An 18,843-nucleotide genomic window follows, 5' to 3' on the forward strand; every position below is an offset into this window, starting at 1 on the left:
AACTAGGGTGTACTTCCAGTTCTGTCATTCAAGAGCTTTGTGATCCTGGGTAAAGCAGTCAACTTATCTTGACCTTGGTTTCTTCATTTGTTAAATTAGGATGATAACAAAATGACAGTTGGTGAACATCTTTCAGTAAATATAGGCTTTTGATGGGTTTTGTGATGAAAGAAAAAAAAAAGGAAACTATAGTCTAGCCCATTGATATTAAATACGTGGCTGTTAGGACAAATGAGGCTCAAACCTGGAGCTTTCAGATGTTGTTTAACCCACTTAAATATAAATTAATGAATGAATTAGTAAGTAAATAAATAAAGTTTTTTCCCCCAATTTTGTTGTTGTTTTTGTTCAGATTTTGTATTTTTTCTGGATTCAGTCTTATAAGAGTGTCTGTTTCTAGAAATTTACTCAGTTGTACAATCTTCTTAGTAACCCAGTTGAAATGGTAAAGCTTTCCTAGGGTTTTTTTTTTTTTTTTAGTCATTAGCCTTCTAGATATTTTAAGCAATGCACCCTCTCTCTAGAAAAAAGCACATTTTCACACACATGCAAACTTTATATACTCCTTTAGAGGACTATATGACCTATTAAAGCCCATTTTTATGGGTTTCCTACATGGATCTTCAGTTTAAGAACTAATCTGTAGTGGTGTTCTCAATCTCGAGTGCATTTTGACCTGTGGGGGAATTTGGAACTATCTGGAGACATTTTTGGTTTTGTCTAAAACTAAGGGTGATGGTGGTGTGTGTGTTGGGGGGGGGTACCCAGGGATGCTGCTATCTTGGAATGCACAGGAACACTCATCTGTTCACCCATAATAAAGGATTCTGAGCAAAAACATCAACCAGTGGTCCTTAGATTGAGAATCCCTGATCTAGAGGAAGAGATCAGTTGGATTCCTCTCAAGAATCCTTCATAATCCTTGAAATCTAACTGGGCTTCATTGCCAACAGTTGAGTAGTATATTGTTCAAGCTTGTAATCTTTGGGCCTCACTCTGTCTTGAATATTCTTTTTTTTTTTTTTTTTTTAAGATTTTATTTATTTTCATGAGAGGAAAAGAGAGGCAGAGGGAGAAGCAAACTCCCCTTGAAGCAGGGAGCCTGAAGTGGGACTTGATCCCAGGACCCTGGGATCACGACCTGAGCCGAAGGCAGACACTTAACTTACTGAGACACCCAGGCACCTCTCTTGAATAGCCTGCTGTTGGTATTTGTATAATTCACTTTCTTATTCTTTTTCAGGTTTCTGCTCAAACGTCAACTTCATTGAAATGTCTTTGCAATCTTAAACAGCTCCCTTCCCACTTATCCTTAATTTTCTTAACATTTCACATTACTTAACACACATACTTACTAATTTGTTGTCTGTTTCCCACCAGCTTTAAGTTCCACAAGAGCAAGAATCTTTACTGCTGTATCCCCCATGGATCGAAAGTGCAGGGATATAATAGATGCTCACATATTGTTAAAAGAGTGAATGGCATGAGTCTGTAGTGTGGCAAGTTTGTTTTTATTTTGGAAAAGCCTTATGTTTTAGGGATCACATGTGCAGATGGTAAGGTTAACAACCTTTTGTGAAAATTAAGGCCTCTTACCTAAGTCCTCACCTGGATGTAGCATAAGTTGTGTATCTGAGGGCTAAACAAGGATTAAAAAGAAATAGTTTTTGACTGCTCTAGAATATGAATCAGGTACTTGAAGTTGTATTCTTTACTGTTCTTCAAACTTGTTTGACCATGGGAAATATCTGAGACATCCTTAAAATGTGGAATCTGAAGTCCCTCCCCAAATCTACTGAATCAAAATTTCTAGAGGAGAAACCAGGACATCTTTATTAAAGATAAATAGGAAAAGAATAGTTTTCAACAAATGATGCTGGAAAGAACTGGATTTATACATGCAAAAGAGTGAAGGTTGGCCCTATATCTCAAACAGTATATAAAAATTAGCTCAAAGTGGATCAAGAACCTAAAGAGTTAAAGCCATAAAGTCTTAGAAGAAAACATAGTGGTAAAATTTCATGACGTTGGATTTGGCAATAAATTCTTAGCTATGATACCATCAGCAAGAGCAATAAAAGAAAATGGATACATTCGGCTTCATAAAAATTAAAAACGTGTGCATTAAAAGACTTTATTAAGAAAGGGAAAAAACAATGTACAAATGGGAGAAAATACTTGTAAATCATATATCAGATAAGGATTTAATATCAGAATATATAAAGGATGCCTGCAATTAAACAGCACAAGGACAAATAACCTAACTTAAGGCAGAGGACTTGAATAGACATTTCTCCACAAAGAATCCATAAAATCCTAAGTATATACCAAAGAGAATTGAAGGTGGGAGGGGTCTTGAAGAAATATTTGTATCCCAATGTTTATATCAGTTTTATAATAGCTACAAGTAGAAACAACCTAAGTGGAAACAATCTATCAACAGATAAATGAATAAACAAATATGGTTTGTATGTACAGTGGAATGTTATCCATCATAAAAAAGAAGAAAGTTTTCATACTTGATACAACATGGATGGATCTTGGAAGTAATTTTAGTGAAATAAGCCAGACATAAAAGGACAAATATTATATGATTACATTTATATGAGATACTTAGAACAGGCAAATTGATAGAGACAGAAAGTAGATTAGAGATTATCAGGGGCCAGGGAGAGTAGAGAATGGGGGTTATTTCTTAATGGTTATAGTGTTTCTGTTTGGTGTGATGAAAAGTTTCAGAAATAGATAGTGGTGATGGTTGTACAAGTTTGTGAATATAAACAGTGCCACTGAGTTGTACATTAAAAATGGCAAATTTCATTTTACATATATCTTACTATAATAAAAAAATTAATGTATACCAAAAGCTGTTGACTCATATACTTTAAGAGTGAATTGTTTGGTATATGAATTATATCCCAATAAATCTGTTCAAGAAAACGAAAACAGGCATTCATGTTTGGGCAGCAGTGCCAAAGAACAAAATTGGGTTGATTTTGGCCAGGAAGAATATAAGGTAGATATTGGCAATTATCTGTTAAAAACATAAAAAAAAAGTTCTTCCTAATTCTCTTATGGAATGAGCAGCAGTTTTCTAGTCAGGGTGATGCAGGTGCAAAGTATTCCTAACAGGTAAAGAAATTATTGGACATAGTGCAGTTGAAAATAACTGAAAAAAGTAACATTAATGAGACTAGATTAAAGTACTTGTGAACACCTTCAAAATTTTTATATTAAGGAGTATCTTCAAATATTTATGTGCGATTTTGGTTTTGGTATTTTTTCCTATTGTAAGGAAATTTACTGAGAATTTTATCAAGTTAAACTTTTTGATGATATACTGAGATATTTATCAAGTTAAACTTTTTGATGATAAATCCAGATTTATCTTCCAATCATTTTCCTCCCAGTGTATTTCCATCTACAAGACAAATAACTTAAATTTCTAAAATAGTGTTGTGGTAAGGGCAGTTAGTATAATGGAAAACGGGAGAGAACTATGCTTTAGTGTGAGAAAAAAGGTTAAAAACAGCAGTAAGAAAGTTCTACCCTATGATTGGAAAATACCCTGACCCTTTCTTAGACCATATCAGACATGGTCATTTATCTCACTAGGATCTCTGTTACTTCCCCTAACCTTAGCTTCCCTCACTCAGGGAATTGAGGAGAAAATTGTTTACAGAGGGCTGCTGTGTTTAGTTATAAGGTGCATGGTGTAAAATTACCTTAAATAGTGCAAACTTGGAGAGATCTGTACTTTTATTTTTTTGAGACCTATACTTTAAAAATCTAGTACATCTTGCATAATATTATACTTCTTTAAGACTACAGTAAAATGGACATAAATGTACTATCTGTATTGATATCTAAGGACTGTACTATACTGTATGCAAAATAAAGTGCAGTTATTAATTCTACCTAATTAAAAGTAATATAGTACTTATAGTGTCCAACATTTAATCAACAACTTCACCTTAGGTAGAGGTTTTGTAGTTACAGTATTGTAAACTTAAAAATATTAAAGTTCTCTTCACAAGAAAAGAAAATTTGTAACTTGTTAACTAGACTTATTTTGGTGATCATTTCACAATATATAAATATACTGAATCATTATATTATACCCCTAAAACTAATATTGTATTATGTGTCAATTATATCTCAGTAGAAATTTAAAAAACCTTAAAATGTGGGACCATATATTACATTTGACGTTATATTGGATCTAGGTGTTTGACAAAAAAGATTGTTTAGATTTATTGTGATATGAAGAAAAATATTTTCTGTAACATTTTAAAGTGGTCATCTAGGGGTGCCTGGGTGGCTCAGTGGGTTGAGCCTCTGCCTTCCGCTCAGGTCATGCTCTCAGGGTCCTGAGATTGAGCAGGGAGCCTGTTTGTTCCTCTCTCTGCTTTCCTCTCTGCCTGGTTGTGATCTCTTTTCTCTGTCACATAAATGAATAAATAAAATCTTTTTTTTTAAAAAAAGTGAACATCTAAAGTGATCTATAGATGCAAAGAAAAAAAAAAGGTTGAAAATCCTGATTCAAAACTGTCTTTTTTATAAGCGGAATATTTAATAGTGTCAAGAATCCCTAAATCTGTTTACCTGTTTAGTTCAGCTTCAGTTGCAGATGAAATATCTGTGAGGCTGTTTTCCCCACATTTAACAAAAAATTGAAGGCTGTTTTTAATTTTGCTGAACTTTTTTCTGTTAGTAGTAGAGTATTACCTTCATGGGCCTACATCTTCAGAAAACCTGAACTCTAATAAGTTTGCTTATGACACTGGGAATAAATGCCCGTGGAGACTATGCTTGTGCATTATTTGGATTGCTGTTGTTTTGTTAATGTTCTGTTTTATCCATTTTTTTGAAAAGTGTGATTTTGCAGAATGTGAGATTTTTTTGGAAAGGCACAGAAAACAAATACCTATACTTACTTGTTTGTTTGGTTTTTCAGACCTAGCATATTTCTGTGCTATTTTCATTGCTCACTCTGCTTTACAGTTACCTTGAATCCTAGAATCCACATGTAGCCATTTTACTGTCTTCCACAGCTTAAATTGCAACTCTGTGATATGCTGTTGACAGCCTTCTCTAACATCTGACAGAATGGATTGTTCTCTTTTTTGTTTTCTTTTAAACACTTACTTTACGTGTATAAGTCAATGAATTTTAGTAAGGTTAGCGTATATAACCATTGTTCTCCAAAGATTACTGCGTCCATTTATGGTGACAACTTTCTCAGCCCCAATCCCAAATGACAACTCATCTATTTGATTTTTATGGATGTTTCATGGTAAATGTAATCTGTGCAATATGTAGTTTTTTGTGTTTGGCTTATTTATTTATTTATACATTTTTTAAATTTAATTTTTTATTTTTTTATTAACATATAATGTATTATTAGCCCCAGGGGTACAGGTCTGTGAATCGCCAGGTTTATACACTTCATAGGACATACCTTCCCCAATGTACATAACCTCACCACCTTCTCCCTATCCCCCTCCCCCTAGCAACCTTCAGTTTCTTTTGTGAGATTAAGAGTCTCTTATGGTTTTTCTCCCTCCCGATCCCATCTTGTTTCATTTATTCTTTTCCTACCCCCCAAACCCCTCATGATGCTTCTCAACTTCTTCATATCAGGGAGATCATATGATAATTGTCTTTCTCTGATTGACTTATTTTGCTAAGCATAATACCCTCTAGTTCCATCCACATTGTCGCAAATGGCAAGATTTCATTTCTTTTGATGGCTGAATGGTATTCCATTGTATATATACCACATCTTCTTTATCCATTCATCTGTTGTTGGACATCTGGGTTCTTTCCATAGTTTGGCTATTGTGGACATTGCTGCTATAAACATTTGGTTGGTGTCTGGCCTTTTTTTTTTTTTTTTAAAGATTTTATTTATTTATTTGACAGAGATCACAAGTAGGCAGAGAGGCAGAGAGAGAGAGGGGGAAGCAGACTCCCTGCTGAGCATAGAGCCTGATGTGATACGGGGCTCTCTCCTAGGACCCTGGGATCATGACCTGAGCTGAAGGCAGAGGCTTTAACCCACTGAGCCACCCAGGCACCCCCAGTGTCTGGCTTTTCTTATTTGGAGAATGTTTTTGAGGTTCATCGTGTTGTATCATATATCAGTACTTTGTTCCTGTTTATTTCTAATTAGTTTTACATTATATGGATATACCACATTTTGTTTATCCATTCATCAATTAGTAGATATTTGGGTTAACTTTTTGGCCATTAAGATCCTCATGGAACCTTTTTTAAGTGCAGGCCTTTGGGCCTGAGTATTAGGAGATTCAGCTGAGCTCCAAAAATTGGGAACCATCAGGTTAGGGTTTGGGAATCAGGTATAGATTAGTTTCAGTATAGTTGTTGGATAACTTCAGCATAGTTAATCTCTTTGATCCTCAGTTTCTTCATTTATAAAATGGGCATTATTAGGTAGTTCATCTTATAATTAAGAATATTTGTTGAGCTCTTGCTTTTTTGCCCATCGTATTATGCATTTAGGTATACAGTGAACAAAATTGGATTCTTGTTCCCATATAGTTCATTAAAGTTCAGAAGGGGTTACAGACATTAGAGGATAAACACATATTATTATTATAAATTCTTTGGAGGTAAAGTACAGGGGTGGTGTTCAAAGCATGTAATAGAGATTTAATTTAGTTTGGGCAGACTCAGGAAAGCATACAGGATTGACATATGAGACTTGAAAAATCAGAGAAGGAACGACAGGAGGAAAAAGTTTTTGAAGCAGAAAGAGTAGTACACACTGGGAAAGAAGGATCTTGGCTAGGTCCCTTTAAGAAATAGAGTTGTGACAGGAGTATAGTGATTAAAGTGGTCAGAGTAGTATATTTAGAACTTATTCAAAGGGCATTGGGAACCTATTTAAGAATTTTAAGTAAGGCAGTGATATGAAGAGATTAGTGTACCTTGGTACATTAGGTCATTAATGTACCATGATCATCCTAGCTGCTGTTTGAAGATTGAATTGGAAGTGGCTTAGATTCAGTTGTGGTGAAATGATGGCCAAATGAAGATGTATTTCATTTATATTTAGCAGGTAGCATTTACAGGACTTGGTTGATTTTAAATGTTGAAAGGGCCACTCCCAGTTTTCTGGGAGGGACAAGTTGGGTACTCTAAGGCAGCACATACAGAGAGAATATGGAAGAAGGAAGGTTATTTTGGAGGGGGAAGAAGTGGGAGATAGTTTGTTTAGCGGAATTTTAAGTTCAACATACCTTTGTGAATAAACCAAGTGGAATTGTTAACTAGTTGTCTATGTGGACCAGCACTCATAAGAGATCAGTTAGTGTAGGGTATGTTTTATTTTGAAGTCTTTAGAGTAGGTTTTAAAAAGCTTAGGGCAAAAGTTTGGAGAAAAAAATATAGGTTAAAAAGTGGATAGGGGTGCCTGGGTGGCTCAGTAGGTTAAGCATTTGACTCTTTATCTCAGCTCAGGTCTTGAGGTCAGGATGTGAGTTCAAGTCCTGCTTTGGACTCCATGCTAGGCATGGAGCCTCCTTTAGAAAACATCAGTAAAGGGGTTGGAATTGAGTTCTGACGAATTACTAATATTTAGAGCCTGTGTAGAAGATGAAACAACAAAGACAAGAGTGATCAGTAAAGTAGGAGGAAAATAAGGAAGAGGTAAAATGGAGTAGAAACTGAAGGAGAAGAATGATCAAGAAGGAAGTTTTGATCAACTATTTCATACTGCTGAGAAATTAAGTAAGGATTAGAAAAGTGTTCATTTGGTTCGACAAGTCAGTGATGACTTTTAGTTAGCTTTCACTGCATAATCAATCAACCGAAAAATAACACCTTAAAACAACCACCATTTATTTGGCTCCTGATTCTGCAGGTTGGCAGTTGAGTTTGGCTTAGCTGGGCGGTAGCTGGGCGGTTCTACTCCTCTGAGTCAGCCTTAGTGATCTCCCACCTGGGCTTCCTCATGCATCTGCAGGTATACGTCTGTGGTCACCTGCTAGTTTGGGTGGGGCTGGCTTGTTCCTGATGCTCATGGCTAGAATAACTGGGACCTCTCATTTTCCAGTGGGATAACTTCTGGGCTTATGCACTTTAAGTAGAGTTCCAAGAGCAAGTCAGTAACCTCAAAGGCAGAAAGGCAGAGCTTGCCAAAGATCCCACTGGATCAAGTTGTAAGATCATTTCAGATTCAAGGACTGGAAGAACACTCTCCTTGATTGGAGGAGCAACAGAGTTACGTTGCAGGAGTGTAGATGCAGAGAAGGGAATCATCTGTTGCTGTTTTTGAAGTCCACGGCAATGATTACAGCAAAAGCATTATTGCTGGTGATGGTAGGTGTTGGAAATAAGATTGTTAGTATGAAACGAAGTTGGGAACTGAAGATGTGAAGGTAGAAAATATACTTTTTGCAAACCTTGGCTGTGAAGGTAATTTAAGAGAGAAGATGGTAGTAGCTGGAGGGATATGTGTAGTCTAAGCAGGTAGCTATAGTATTACTTCCACTCAAGAACAGAATGTATTGTGAGAGAAGGCATCTAGTAGACACTGAGGGTGCTTATGCAGAGGAAAGAGGAGACTACTAGTGAAGTCAGTCTTTGATAAACCTATAGAGGATGGGGTTTTGTGTACCTGTGAAGGGATTTGTTTTTGATATAAGGTTAACATACTTTCTAATAACAGGAAGGAAGGGAGAATGGGTATAAATGCAGTAGGTGAGCCAATAGATTAGTGATGGGAGACTGAGGGAAGTTCCTGTTTGTTAGAGCTTCTATGAAATGGAGGCAAGTTATTTTGGGGCTGCGGGGTTGTGTAAGAATGTGTTGATGAGGTTTGATGTACATAGAAGAATACGTAATTTTATTCTCCCACTGAATAGGACATTGAGCTGATGACTGACTAGAGAAATACCAGTCATTCACTAAGTGAGAGATACTATCATTATTAATATAAAAATACTATTTTATTTATTTTGAAATATTTTATTTATTTATTTGACAGACGGAGATCACAAAGAAGCGGGCAGAGAGAGAGTGGAGGAAGCAGGCTCCCTGCTGAGCAGAGATCCCGATGTGGGGCTCAATCCCAGGACCCTGGGATCATGACCTGAGCTGAAGGCAGAGGCTTTAACCCACTGAGCCACCCAGGCGCCCCATAAAAATACTGTTTTAAAGAGATTTAACTATACCTTCTATACTGTTAGATACAGGTACTACTTGAGATGTTTTAGGGACTGGGCTCTTTTTTCTGTTTGAACCAGTTAAGTTTAACTTTATTTCCTTCTGTAAGAGTGATGGTCCTTAAAAAGAATGTAGGCAAGAAATAAATTTAACCTTTTGTAAATAAACATTGCCAAATATATGAACGGAAGGAGTTATTTTCTGAAAGGACTTCCTAAACCATTTAAAATTACTTTGTTTTACCAGAACTCAAAGGGATAATTATTAAATAGACTTAATTTGAATTTAAAAAAAGATTAATTCAAGTTGCATGGTGGCTTAGTGGTAACATCGTATATGGAAAAAAGCAGCTTTTTGTTTGACTAGTTGGAAAATATGTAAACGTGGCCTTAAGGTTTTATACTTAGGGAAAATTGACATAATTTATTTGTCTTTTATTCTCTTAGAAAATACTCACAATAGCTTTTTAATTGTCCCTGACTTAAGAATAAGCCTAACTTCTTATACTCCGTAAGGACTATGGACTGGAAGAGTTGTCTTTATGGAGGGCACCATCTGCTGGTTGTAAGAGGTACCGATTGTGGGAAGACTGCCTTCTGCAGTTACCATACTCTTTACAAATCTTATTTTCTTTCTAATTCCACCTTTACATGATAAAGTCCCAGGAAGAAAATTAGATCTTCATAAACATGGCCATGTAGGGATTTGAGTAGTGATTTGATTTGATTTGTGACCCTGAATTTGTCACATACTGGATTTTTAAGCACATTCATCATAAAAATGGCAGATGCCTGTCTTTCTCTCTTTTCAGTTCAATTAAGAATGATTATTCCTATTACTCTTACCCTTACTCTTCATTTGCATTCACTGAAAGGAGCTTGATATTTTTGCTTCAGTCTTATTTCATCTTAACATTTATTTACATCTGATAATATCAGAATGAAGAATGATGATACCATTGACTTTTTTTTTTGTTGTTCCCAGAACTGTCAGTATGATTTTTAAAAATACTGATATGTTTCCTTTAATTAATGATCATTTTATTTGAACTTATTCCAAGAGTATACAAGCTGTTTAGTATTAGAATATTTTCTTGTGTTTTACTTAATTGTTCTTACTGGACATAAAATGTAAATATAACAAATGTTGCATATAATAAAAGTAAAAACTTTTCTGAAAGTATTTGTTTCACATTACCCTTTGAAAGGAGGGAAATTTGGGATTATCATGGTTTTGCTATAAATTGGTGAAATTAAAAGTGTGTACATTTTGGGTGCCTGGTGGCTCAGTTGGTTAAGTGACTGCCTTTTGCTCAGGTCGTGATCTCGGGGTCCTGGGATGAGTCCTTCCACAGGCTCCCTGCTTAGCAGGGAGTCGCTCCTCCCTTGTGCCCTCCCCCCTCTTATGCTCATTCTCTCTCTCAAATAAATAAATAAGACCTTAAAAAAAAGAAGTGTGTACATTTTATTTATTTTTTTTTATTTTTAAAGATTTTATTTATTTATTTGACAGAGAGAAATCACAAGTAGATGGAGAGGCAGGCAGAGAGAGAGAGAGAAGCAGGCTCCCTGCTGAGCAGAGAGCCCGATGCGGGACTTGATCCCAGGACCCTGAGATCATGACCTGAGCCAAAGGCAGCTGCTTAACCCATTGACCACCCAGGTGCCCCAAGTGTGTACATTTTAAGTGGAGAAAGGAATTAGTCCTTTCTTAGTTCTGTAGTGTACATAGTATATAAAATGTATTCTGACACTGGTCATTTTATATAAATTACTATTTTTTAATTTTTTTAAAGATTTTATTTTATTTATTTGACAGAGAGAGATCACAAGTAGGCAGAGAGGCAGGCAGAGAGAGAGAGAGGAGGAAGCAGGCTCCCTGCTGAGCAGAGAGCCCAATGCGGTACTCAATCCCAGGACCCTGAGATCATGACCTGAGCCGAAGGCAGGGGCTTAACCCACTGAGCCACCCAGGCACCCCTATATAAATTATTTTTTAAGTATAATTACTATTTTCTCATTTTCAGTGTAAATAATTGTAATCCCATAGAGATGAAATAAGTTGTCAGATAACTTCTTTGACGGTCTGTTAAACCTAAGAGGAGCAGCTATATATCACTATCTCTTATTTTTTATTTCTGATAACAGTTGAAGATCCTGTTTATTTCCTGTACCCTTCTCTTCTTCCTCAGCATTGGTCCCTCTCCCTCTTTCTTCTTTACACCTTTTTTTTCTCTTTTGTTGCAGTTTGGTGTTTATTCCTATTATTCTCTGGAAACTTCTTTCTTAAAGATCACCTTGTCAGGTCCAAGGCAGTATTTGGTCATTTTATATGTTTTAGTCATATGTATTTCTGAAATAATGAGCACTGTATGCCACCCCTTCATCTTCAAACCTTTTTTTCCCTAGGCTTAAAAAATTATTTTTTGCTTTTTTACCTTTTCTAACAACATTCTCTTTTTTTTCTGTCCCCTCCCCATATCAATATAGATACTTCCTCAAGGTTCAGTCTTGATGTCTTAGCTAATCCTATACATTTTCTTAATTGATCTTGTAAATTCATAAAACATGAGCTATGCATGGTCCTAATATATTTTCTGCCCTTGATGTTCTCTAAAATTTCAGATCTACATTTTTAGTTGCCTTGTAGACTAAATTTTTTCCCTGAGACTTGATCTTTCTCTGGTTTTTCCCTATCTCCATTATGATGAGCATATATTTTGCTTGTTATTACATTTCTAGTGTCTAGCATGGTATATTGCCCAAGTAAATTCTCATTTACTTGGGTACTTAAATATTTACTTAAGTAAATATTTAAGTAATTGACTTTCAAGGAACAAAGGCTTTGAATCTTGTAATCATCTTCTACTTCTCTATTATTTTTTTTCGACTTCTTTATAGAAATCATTCATAAGTCTTTGAATCTATTTTCTTGTTTTCCCATGACTGCCTATAGTCAGCTCCTCCTCCTTTCCTGGAATTTTGTAGTGGTTTCCTAACTGTTTTGTTTTGTTTTTTTTAATATTTTATTTATTTATTTGACAGACAGAGATCACAAGTAGGCAGAGAGGCAGGCAGAGAGAGAGGAGGAAGCAGGCTTCCTGCTGAGCAGAGAGCCCGATGCGGGGCTCCATCCCAGGACCCTGGGATCATGACCTGAGCTGAAAGCAGAGGCTTTAACCCACTGAGCCACCGGCACCCCTTCCTAACTGGTTTTACTGTATTTGATTTTGCCTCTCTCGTGGTTGTATTCCCTGTCAAAGCCGCTATTTCTTAGAATAGTTCTGGTCATTCACTCAGGAAGGATTTCCAGAGTACCTACTTTGTATGTGGCTCTGTAATAGATACTAGCATAAAAATGGTATACAGTTTTTGGCTTACAGAGCTGATAGCTTAGTAAGAGAAATAGACATAGACTAAGTTCACTAAATATGATAAATGCTAGTTATGATGTATTCAGTTTTTTAGCTGTAGGGGGTAGAGCCTTGCTCTGCTTGGAGATGTCAGGGAAAGCTTAAACATAGATTTATAAACTTGAGACTTTAAGGTATGTAGAGTTTGCTTGTTAGACATGTCTTATTCTGAAGAAACATCTTCTATATATTCACAGAAGTATTTCAGATGTGCTTCTAATACTGTTATTTATAAAACTGAAGTGCATACTGAGTAGACCTGCCCCTTTGTTGGTTCTTACCTTTTCCTCCTTAGCTCCCTTTACTTCCTCCCACCTTTTCCTTCAGTCACACTTCTAGATCCCAAGTAAAAATTCTGAACTTTCTTCTCTAGATTAGTAACACATTTGAACTGTTTTTTCTCGGTCCTTTTTTTTTGTTCTGTATATTATTACCAGCTTCATTTCCATTCACTTAGAGAAGTGGGCTTTCTTTCAATCTTGTATTTTCTAAGATTGTTATTTCTGTTAGGATAATTTTAGAATTTACTGTGATTTAATTATTTAGGGGGATTTTTTGGAATAGATTTTTGAGATCCGTCTTATTCATTTTGCCTTATAGTCACTGCTAAAGAGTCATGCAAGTAATAAGGACTTGACAAATTTTTGACTGTGACAAATTTTTTGACTATGTGGATGAGTTTATTCTACAGAGGCACCATGTCTACATTTTTTAGCTGCAGTCTGTGGTCATAATTGTGTATCTCTTGTTAGGAATGGTTAGCATCAGCTTTTATTTCTGTCAAGGCAAGGCAGAGTCTCTCTTGACTTCCAGGTTCTGTGGAAAACTGGGAATCCTATCACATTTATTTCCCTTCCCCTGAAATGATTTGTTCTGGACCTTTGCTAAATATCTTCTTTGGCTGAGGGAACATAGCTATGACCTTGGTTCTTGCTTTTCCTAACCTGAGGTCATGTAATTGTTCTCCCATATCATAATCTAAAAGTTTTTGTATTTTGCTTCCCCCCCCAAAATGTGTGTTTTATTTTTAGAGATAAATAAAACAGGTTTTTTTCCAGTAAAGGGAAGATACAGCAGTATGAGATCATGTCCTGGTTACATGTTAATTATCACATTCTATACAGTGTGGATGTGATCAACATGTATTCAGTGATAGTATGAATAAACATTTGAGATGTAAAAATCACATGCCACTTGCCAATGCTGTAAACCCATAAATGTCTAAATAAATACCTAGAAATAAGTAAATTTTAGAAACTGAAGCTTTTCGCAGTGTTTATAGATCAACCCAAATGGTACATACAAATAGTATAGCCAATAAATTGACATTACTGTTAGGTCCACCTAATTTCTTCATAAAATGGCTGTCTAGTGTTGCATTAGTGAAGATACTTCCTACAACCACATGGGTACCCCAGAGCCTATGATGAATCACTTTACAGCAGCCAAGATCATCCACAGAGAATCCTAAATGTCAATAGTGTTCATCTGTCTCAAAAAGAATGTTGTCTGTGTTCCAAAATATACTAACCAGAAGATGGGTCAGTTAAGTCAGTACAATACCTTTCAGCTCGAAGAGCATAGCAAATTTTCTTAGCACCATTAATGAACTTTTCTTAAAGCATTTCTCTTTCATTTTCTGCCTCTTTGCTCCAAACAGTCTTATCATTCTTAGTTTTCTGTGTTATAGTCAGAATCATTAGTTTGTTGGTAGCTCCTTCTGGAAACAGTGACTCAAAATCTCTTTGCAGCAATTCTGGACATGTCTGGATTGCACACTCTACTTTGGCATTTTCAAAGTAAGTTTCTGCACTGCTGATTTCTTGTTCAGCAGGTGCATTATTACTGTGAAATTCATTCACATACTGTGCCATCACAAACTCGTGTCTCAGTTGATAAAGATTCTGCTAGAACATTAGGTAAAGTTTTGCGAACCTGGCTTTTCTTCTGTGATGATTTTCATCTGTGATCTCCCATTGAGATGACAAAACCTATGTTCCCAGGAAGCTGGAATCTCTGATTCTGAGGTTGAAATGGTCCCAGAGCTTCACCAGGCCATACTGTTAGAGATCATATATCTGGAGGTGCAAGGGCCACATGAGAGTCATCAGAACCTGAAGATCCTGCAGTTGAAAGTGCTTGGGGATTGACAACCCTTTTAACTAAAGAGCAAAATCCTGGGAAATAGGAAACCAGTTTAGCTCTATTACAGATCACAGTGGCAGAAGCAAAATATCTTTCCTTTCGTAATGTTTTTCTGAGGGCTGTGACACCAAGATGGGTGAATTTAGAGGGGCTGTTGTGAGTGGAAACCATCCGTACCAGTCCTGCTGCCATCTCCAGCTTATATTTTGCTTTTATATTTAGGCCATGAATCTTACCTGGAATTCCTTTTGTGTGAGCTGTGATATATAGGTATGATGTCATTTTTTGGAGGGGGAGTATTAAAGCGTCTCAGAACTTGAAAAAACTTCAACTTTTAAAAACTTTTTGAGCTAAGATTTACATAGCATATAATTAACACATTTTACCTATTTCAAGTGTACAATTCAGTGATTTTTAGGCAAATTTCCTGAGTATTGGGGTGTCTGGGTGGCTCAGTTGGTTAAATAAGCTTCTGCCTTTGGCTCAGGTCAGTCCTGGGATGGTGCTTCTCCCCTCTCCCTCTGCCTTTCCCACATGCTCTCTCTCTCCATGTGAAATAAATAAAATCTTTAAAAAATGGGTTTATTGAACTGAACTGATACAGAAAGAAAAACTGGTATGCAACACCTATGATATCATTACCACATAGCTGTCACTTGCTGTAAACACAGTCCCTTCTAGAAGTTTCCTTGTGTTTTTGCTTTTTTTGTCTTTGTAAGAACACACAATGTGAAATCGACCCTCTTAACAAATTCTTAAGTGTACAACACTGTATTAACTATAGATGCTATGTTGTATAGAACATCTCAGAATTTAATCATATTGTAAAACTCTAACTTTACACCCATTGAATAACAACTCCCCATTTTCTCCTCTCATCTCCTGGCAACCGCTATTCTGTTTTCTGTGTCTTCTAAGTTTGACTATTTTAGTTATCTCCTATAAATGGGATCATGCAGTGTTTGCCCTTATGTGATTGACTTATTTCACTCAGCATGTCTTTCATTTCCATTCATATTGTTGCAAATGGTAGGAGTTTCTTCTTTTCAAGCCTGAGTAATGTTCTGTTGTATGTATAAACCTCTTTTTCTTCATCCATTCATCTATTGATGAGCATTTGAGTTCTTTCTGTATTTTGGCTTTTGCGAGTAATACTGCAGTGAAAATGGGTGTGCACATACTTCTTGGACTTACTGATTTCCTTTTTTTGGGGGGTATATATACCCAGGATCAGGGTTGCTGGATTGTCTGGTAGTTCTATATTTAATTTTTTGAGGAAACTTCGTACTGCTTTTCATAGTGGGTGTATCATTTTACATTCGCCCCAACAGTGTACAAGAATTCTTTGTTCTTCACCTCTTTGTCAACACTTGTTAGCTTTTGTTTTTTTGATAATGGCCATCCAGCAGGAGTGAAGTGATAACCTGTTCTTGATTTGCAATTCTCAGTTGTAAAAATAGGAAGTTTTCTTCTAAAGTCAAGAACAAGACAAGGATGCCCACTCTTGCCACTTCTGTTCAGCATGGTACTAGAAGTCCTACCCAGCTTTTAGGCATTAAAGGCAAGAAATAAAAGGAATCCAAATTGGTAAAGAAATAAATTTCCGTGTTCACAGATGACATGATCTTATATGTAGAAAACTCTTAAAGACCCTACAAAAAACTTTTAGAACTAATAAATTCTGTTAAGTTGCAGGATACAAAATCAACATGCAAAAATCAGTAACCTTTTGAGATACTACCAATGAACTCTCTGAAAAGGAGATTAACAAAAGAATTCCTTCACAATAGTATCAAAAAGAAAAAAGGTACTTTACAGTAAACTTTACCAAGGAAGTCATAGTTGTATACTGAAAACTGCAATATGTTGGTGAAAGAAATAAGACATAAATGGAAAGATAATCCAGTGTTCATGGATTGGAAGACTTAATACTATTGAAATGTTAGGCAGTATTTGGAGCTTTTTGTTTTGTTCTCTCTGATTTTTTTCTTACTGATATGCCCTGCTGTTGTTTTTCATATATTAAATTTCATGTATAAAACATGAAGGGTATGTTTGTAAACTAGTATTTCCCATTGATCCTTTTTTCCCCCGTGCACCAGTAAGTACCATGTCATCTAAATAGATTACTTTAGCTTTATAGTGGGTTTTAATATTTGAGAACAAATTCGTTTATAGTGTTTTTCTTCAAGTAGCTTGCTATTTTGGGCCTTTTGCATTTACATATAAATTTTTTTAAAAATTGGCCATGTTTCTTTCAAAATCAAAACTTGGGCTTGATTGGGATTATATTGACTATGTAAACACTGGGAAGATTTGCTGTCTTTATGGTATTTGAAACTTCCAATACAGTCTGTAATATCTCTTCATTTATTTAGGTTTTCTTTAATTTCTGTCAATGATTTTTCTCTGTAAAAGTACATCTTTTGTTAGATTAACTTGTAGATAGTTTATGCTTTTCTATGTAAATTACATTTTTAAACTTTTTATTTGCTATCCATATGAATACAGTTGATTGGTTTGCTTTTAAACCTTTTTAGTTTGCTATAGGTGTAAAGTTAAAAAATAGTACACAGAATTCTGTAACCTTTCCTCATCTTCTGCCAGTGGTGACATATTATATAACTGAAGTGTATAATATCAAATAAGGAAATTGACACTGATATAATATTGTTAATTAGATAACTGATTTTATTCAGTTTTCTTAAGTTTTTGCACAATATTTTTTTCTCTCTGTCTTTCTGTCTCTGTGGAGTTCTGTAGTTTGATCCTGTATATAGATTCATGTCATTACTGTAGCAGTCAAGATATGGAATTATAAAGGAATTCCATAATGCTTACCTCTTAGTCTCATCTGTGTACCCCAGCAGCCACTAATCTGTTCTCCATGTCTGTAGTTTTGTCATTTTGAGAATATTAGATTAATGCAACCATGTAGCCTGTATCCTTTCGAGATTGGCTCTTCCAATAAGCATAAGGACAGTTAAGTTATTGCATGTTTTAGTAAGTTCTTATTATTGCTGTGTAGTATTTCATTGTATGGATCTATCAGAGTTTGTTTAACCATTCATTCATTGAAGGGCTTTGGATTGCTTCCGGTTTTGGGGTATATGAATAAGGCTTTTACAAATATTCCTGTACAGATTTGCATAAACACAGGCTTTCATTTCTTGGGAAAAATTCCCAAGAGTGCAGTTGCTGTTTGGTAAGTGCATGCTCAGTTTTATGAGAAACTACCAGATTATTTTCAGCTATTGGTTGTACTATTTTACATTTCCACCAGCAGTGTCTAGATTCAGTTTCTTCACATCTTGCTTGCTATATTTGATGTTATTGCTATTTCCTATTTCAGCCATTTAATAGTATATAATGGCATCTCATTGTGGTTTTAATTTGCATTTTCCAGTGATTAATGGTGTTGAACATCTTTTTCATATGCTTATTTGCCATTTGAATTCTCTCTTCAAATGTCTGTTCATGTCTTTTGCCCATTTTGTAATTGGTGTTTAGTGTCTGCATGGTATATTATCTCCTCCTTTTACTTTCAGCATCTCTTATCGATATATTTTTAAATGTTTTTGTAAACTCTTTATATTGAAATTTTAAAATCTTATTTTTTACCTGATTATATATGTCAAATATGTATAGTGTAATGTGCATAGTATGTGCTAAGCAATGTTGTAAGTGCTAAGCAATGTTGTAAGTGCTAAATTTGCTTATAGCTTCCAATTTTTGTTTGGCTAATTTGTCTGTATTTTCATCCTATTCTTGAAAATTAATTCCTTGGATGTAAACTTTAGCTTTGCAATTATATTCTTTTCCCACATTGAGGATGACATTTTGTTGTCTTCTGGCTTATCTTGTGCTGACATACAAGTTTAAACTGTTCCTTTCAAAGTAATGTGATTGCTTTAAGGTTTTATTTGTCTTCTACAATTCTTATTATTTTGAGTTTAATTTTGTTTGGCTTCTTGAATTTATGGATTGATATTTTATGCTGTTCTACTTAGATAGGGCCTCTACCTTCATTTATCTTTTGGTACTTCCATGAATCGTAAGTTAAACTTTCTGTCCTTTCTTGTTCTTTATATTCT

At 35.4% G+C, this 18,843-nt stretch overlaps 1 protein-coding gene and 1 pseudogene across 6 annotated transcripts in view; one reads left to right on the forward strand and one right to left on the reverse strand.

The window, feature by feature from the left end:
- PDS5B (PDS5 cohesin associated factor B) overlaps nt 1–18,843 on the forward strand; it is a 196,793-nt gene that overhangs the window by 51,581 nt on the left and 126,369 nt on the right. The window contains exon 1 of one of the 6 annotated variants that reach the window (XM_044249568.1): nt 9,205–9,221. The exons of the other annotated variants lie outside the window; for them this stretch is intronic. The gene's annotated coding sequence lies outside the window, so the exon portion shown is untranslated. Of the gene's footprint in view, nt 1–9,204; nt 9,222–18,843 lie in introns of those variants that run through there. 6 annotated transcript variants of the gene reach the window in all.
- On the reverse strand, nt 14,180–14,941 carry LOC122907430 (annotated as a pseudogene).

Source organism: Neovison vison, chromosome 5 (genome assembly GCF_020171115.1).
Source record: "Neovison vison isolate M4711 chromosome 5, ASM_NN_V1, whole genome shotgun sequence".
Classification (NCBI taxonomy): domain Eukaryota; kingdom Metazoa; phylum Chordata; class Mammalia; order Carnivora; family Mustelidae; genus Neogale; species Neogale vison.